The following is a 5,760-nucleotide window of genomic DNA, read 5'->3' on the forward strand; positions in this document are numbered from 1 at the left end:
TCGACTTTTGTACTCCAACGCCGTGAGAGGCGCAGGCAGAGTCGACGAGGGAGCGGCAGCAGTCGACTCCCCACGGTGAAGACACCACAGTAAGTCGATCTAAGTACGTCAACTTCAGCTACATTATTCACATAGCTGAAGTTGCTTAACTTAGATCAATCCCCATCCCCAGTGTAGATCATGACTAAGTGATGGAGAATCTACCACACTCCTTGGTAAGTTGTTCCAGTGGTTAATTGCCCTAACCTCTTAAAAATTTCCCCTTCTTGTTTGAATTCTTCTAGCCACTGGATCTTGTTATATATTTGTCTGAGAAATTAAAGACCTTTTTAGTATTATCTTCTCCCTGTATAGGTACCTATAAACCATGTTCAAATTGTCTCTTAACTTTCTCTTTGACAAAGTAAATAATCTGTACTCCTTAAGTCTCTCATTGTAAAATCTGCTTTCCGGACATCAAATCATTCTTATTGGTCTTTTCTGAACCCTTTAAAAAAAATTTCAACATCCTTTTAAAAAAAGTGTTGACACCTGGCCTGGACACAGTATTTAAGTAGAAAAGGAGTACTTGTGGCACCTTAGAGACTAACAAATTTATTAGAGCATAAGCTTTCGTGAGCTACAGCTCAATGCATCCGATGAAGTGAGCTGTAGCTCACGAAAGCTTATGCTCTAATAAATTTGTTAGTCTCTAAGGTGCCACAAGTACTCCTTTTCTTTTTGCGAATACAGACTAACACGGCTGCTACTCTGAAAAGTATTCAAGTAGTGATCTTACCAATGCCACATGCAGAGGCAATATCTTCCTATTCCAATATGATGTTCTTCAGTTTGTACATCCAAGGATCATATTAGCCACATTAGCAATAGCATTGCAATGGGAGCCTACATTCAGTTGGTTATCTACCATTATTCCCTGTCACTGTTTTGCAGTATATAATCCCCTGTTCTCCATGTATAACCTTGCACTTGTCTATATTAATAAATATTGTTTCATTGCATCATGACATCTAAAGAATTCTGTGTAAGGGACTATTCATTAATTATTTGCCACCTCATGAAGTTTTGCAGTCTCTGCAAACTTTATCAGCAATTTCATGTTTTCTTCTAGTGATTGAAAGGAAACATTCAATAGTACTCGGCCAAGAACAAATCCTTAAGATTTCCCCATTAATCATTATATTTTTTAATCTGTCAGTTAGCTAGTTTTTAATCCATTTAATGTGTCAAGATGATTTTCCACAGAACTATTTTTTAATCCAAATCTCATGTAATATATTACGATTCTATAAGGTATTTGACATTACCAGTTATCTTTTGCAACCAAACTTGTAATTACATCAAAGAACAGGGCCTATTTACCATGAAACCATGCTGACTGATATTAATTCTATTTCTGTCCGTCCATTAGTACTTTACTGATTCAGTTTCATATCAGCTGCTCCATTACTTTGCCTGCGATCAACATCCAGCTAACCAGACTAAACCAAGGTCATCCCATTTACCCTTTTTAATTATTGGCAGAACCCAGGATCTCTCTGTCTGGAATTTTCCCAGGTTTTTGTTTTTTTGTGTTGTTTTTTAATTAACATCAATCCTCAGATGGCTTCTTGACCAACGACAGGTGCAAGTTATCCAGACCTGGTGCTCTGAAATTAGACATATGTAATATAGATACTGGTTAACATACTTTTTGGTTACTGTTGGAATTTAAGCACATCATATTATATGAATACAGGATATAATTATGGTTCCAAACACAGAAAAGAAATATTTGTGTATATGACGTAGTGAATTTCCAGGGGATTTTTCAGTGCATATTCTCCCTTCTGCAGGCTTTTACAGAGAAATGGAAAATATGGGACACACAAAGGTTGACTTGAGCCTAAGAATATTTATTTTTAACTCCTACCATAATTTAAATTACTTTTTTTGAAAACCAGTTTTAATTCTTTTACCTGTCTTTTTCAGGGCACTTTTGCCTTTACTATTAAATTTATCATCCTTTAACCTACAAATGGATAACTGTGCTTTTCCATTTAGACAGAGTGAAAACAGACGTACTACATTTGCTTTGTCAGTAAGCTGTTCTTCTGTGGCCTGTGTCAAACATGCTGGTGGTTTCAGTCTAGTTCCTCCTGGGCAGGTGCCTACACCACAGAAACCAACACCACCACGCTTGGTGTTCTCGTTAGCAGTTCCAGCAGAGAGGTCAAGGATTGAAAGAACCTAAAGACTGAATTACTCTTTCACCCAAAGAAATGCGTCAGAGTTCATGACTGAAGTACACAGTTTAGGGAACAGTATGGAGAAATTTACATTGCACTACTTGTGCTGTAGCTGTTTTGGGAGGGCGGAGGGATTTGTAGCTCCGTGAATTCAGCACCTTTATATAAAAGTTAACTTTTATTTTGTTTAAAAACCAATGACCAAAAAAAGCAACTAATTTAAAAATGAGTAAGCGACTGATCTTGCAGTTCTTTCATAAGCAGAACTCCTGATGACCTGAATGGGAGAGAATATGCAACAACTGCCTAAGTGGCACTGGACTCGAATTCAAGAAAACAAACACAACAGAACTAGAACTGATCCTAATACAAAATACCTAGAGCCATATTCTGCCACAAATTTTTTATGCAGAAAGATCTGATTTGACTAAGAATTTCAAGATCTGGAAATTATCTCAAAACAAACTTTCACTATTTATCACTACACAAGCATAACACCTGCTACCAAATGCAAGGACCTCAGATACCCAAATGCAATACTAGTACCATGCTAACTGCAGCAATTAATATAAGAGACACTTCAGTCTACTAAAGTCATAAAAGACATCATTTCAAGCTGGAGAAGGAAGTGGAATCAACATCATCTCCTAAATTAAGTATAAAGATCCTTGTAATTAGAACACAACAGACGGCTGAAATAAACACTAATTAATTTGGATCATATCTTACTCCTATTCCATGCACAGAGCCCCCTTGAAATCAATGGAAGTTTTGCGTGATAATAGATGGTATGACATGGGCCTTTATGCCCACCTTTAGACTACCGAGAAGTGGTGAGGGGAGGGGGAAAGAGAGAGTTTAAACTAGTAGGGAGCATGTCCTACATTTGACAGCTTCTCTATCAAATTTTAGTTTTGTTTTTTAATGATTATGCCTAGCTGTTTTCATCCACATATCTCAAAGTATTTTACTAAAAGAGGTGCATATAATTTTTCCCATTTTACAGATGAGGAAACGGAGGCACACGGAGGTGAACGCAAGCTCACACAGCACGGTAATGACAGAGCTGATAACCGAACTCAGGTCTCCTTAATCCCAGTCCAGTACCCTCGCCACTGATTCACACTGTCAAGTTCATTTATTTTTATGAATTTAACACCTCTTTACGCGGATCTTTCAGCAACAGGCAAGAGAAAACTATTTTTAACAAAGTAAAAATGGAATTTTAAAAGCTCTGAAATCAGCACGGAGACTCAGGGCAGGTGTAGCTGAAACTGCTGCTAACTCATTTTAAAATTGACTAGATTTCAAGTTGACACTTCACTCTGTATATATAATCTCTTGTCATGATATGGTCAATTTTCTTACCACTTGTCATTCCAAAATCTAGTTAGTTTAAAATAATGTCAAACTAATCCTACTCTACCAGTGGAAGTTTTGAACAAGAAAGGAAAGCAGCATTAGGCCTTTTCTTATGAATCACAAAAGGCTAATGTAACAGTTCAAATACGCTTAATGTAGAGACGGGGGCAGTTTCAGTTATTTGAATCCGTAATATCATAAAGGTGAATAAGGGCACTTGTAAACCATACAATAATTTGACCACCTTGAATAGTACATTTTTTTTTTTTTATAAATGAGATGTGACAAATAATCCGAGAAGAATAATAGAAGTGACTTATTCAGTAATAAGTAGATCCATTTTGAGGGCCCAATCTTTGCAAGGTGCCAAGTACTTCAAATCTAATGGACCTCAATGGGAACTGAAGGTGCTCAGAACCTCAAAGTAGGCTCTCTGCACCTTGCAGAACTGGACCTTAAGGCTGAAGAAGCCAATTTTTCACATATTCTGCAGTGTGAAAGTGAGAATTTTTGGCTGATTCATGGTCATACAAGTGAAAAATATCTATATTAGATGTATTCAATGTCAATAAACAAGCATATTAATGTATCCTTCATATATGTGAAAATTCAGTGATATACTGTTGATATACTCTTGATGTAATACCAAGTTGTTTTAAAACGTTAAATCTTTAATTTACTATTTTTCTGCTGTTTACTACAGTGTTATCCCATTACTATTAGTAGTAGTAAAACCACTTTTTTTTCCCCTTTTCTTCTTTTTAAAGAAAAGTCATATCTATTATTGACAAAACACCTGAGGAAAATAATTGCCGAGAAATATTGATGTTTGCAGACAGACTGTCTGTAGGATGTTTTTCTGTGATGTTACTGGTTCATCAAGGCATTTTTTCCACTTGTCAAAACAAATACCACACCCACTTTATTTCAGAGTTCTTCCCTTACTACTTTAAGAGCTAGCAATCACATTATCCATACCACTAATCATACCACTCATTACTTGACATATTTATAATGAAACAAAAACAAACAGTAATTGTGTATGGATGAATATTTTATTTGGAAGACATCTTGATTAACAACCTCATCCTGAAAAACTACCTCTGATACGGACAACAGTTAGTCAGCATCCTTATTACTGATGGCATAGAGAACAGTCAGACAAAAATCTTCACACACACAATGCATTTTAGATTAAACAGAGAAAGCTCTGGTGCAAATCTGTTTGGGGTCTATTAGCTCATGTACTGTAGTTGTACAAACTAACCCTTGAAAGGTCACAATTGTAGTAAAAGATGGTGAAAGAGGCATGTCCTGATTTTCTAAGATGTATATTTGGAAACATTTACATTACTGCCTATGGAAGTTGTTTACCATGTGTAAACTGGATGAACCACTCAGTGATTATCATTGCACCTACATTAAAATTACACATAAATGCAGGGCTGTTGTAGAATATAATTAGCCTTTTCACTCTACATTATTTACTGCAAAACATACACATAATTTTTGATAGGAGCAGCAGCTGCATACAGTGTGCAATGTTTTCACTGTGAAAAGACACAAGAACAAACAACTGGGGGTCAATATAACACCATGGGGGCAAGTCAACCGTGAGAGCTGGCCAAACGTAGATGCACACAGTGAGTTCTACTGTCAGCATGTTTAAATCTACTTCTCTTTTCCAGCACTCTCACACAGACCCTAAGCAAGTGTGCATACATTTTTCCTCCCTCAGAAACGTTTGACCTTCTGGGGGGTAGAGGAGATTCATAAATTAGAGTGCACAGAGCCCTCTATTGTTGTCATTAGCACATGGAACTTGAGCAAGTCAATCCTAATAGGAGCAATGTCCCTACACTAGGATCAGCAAAGACTGGCCGTACTTGCACATCCCTGCCAGAAGGATAAGGCCCACTTCTCCTCCAACAACATTCCTCTTTATTCAGGATGCAGAAGCCTGAAAACTATTCACTACTTGTTATTATAGTCACTTCCCTTGGTTTTCCCCCCAAGAGACATTAATAAATATGCAAAAAGAAGGTCTGTGGAGGATAGTGCGGGGGCTGAGAGACGTGTATGAATGGGATTGTTATGTGGGGGAGGGAAGGAAGGGCAAAGTAGATGTATGGTGGGGAACACAAGTGGGCGAAGGGTGAGAAGTACAATA

At 37.2% G+C, this 5,760-nt stretch overlaps 1 protein-coding gene across 5 annotated transcripts in view; it reads right to left on the reverse strand.

Annotated features, from left to right (window-relative positions):
* The window catches only part of CYTH3 (cytohesin 3), a 99,696-nt gene that overhangs the window by 93,197 nt on the left and 739 nt on the right, over positions 1-5,760 (reverse strand). The window lies entirely within an intron of this gene.

Source organism: Dermochelys coriacea, chromosome 10, assembly GCF_009764565.3.
Source record: "Dermochelys coriacea isolate rDerCor1 chromosome 10, rDerCor1.pri.v4, whole genome shotgun sequence".
Lineage (NCBI taxonomy): Eukaryota > Metazoa > Chordata > Testudines > Dermochelyidae > Dermochelys > Dermochelys coriacea.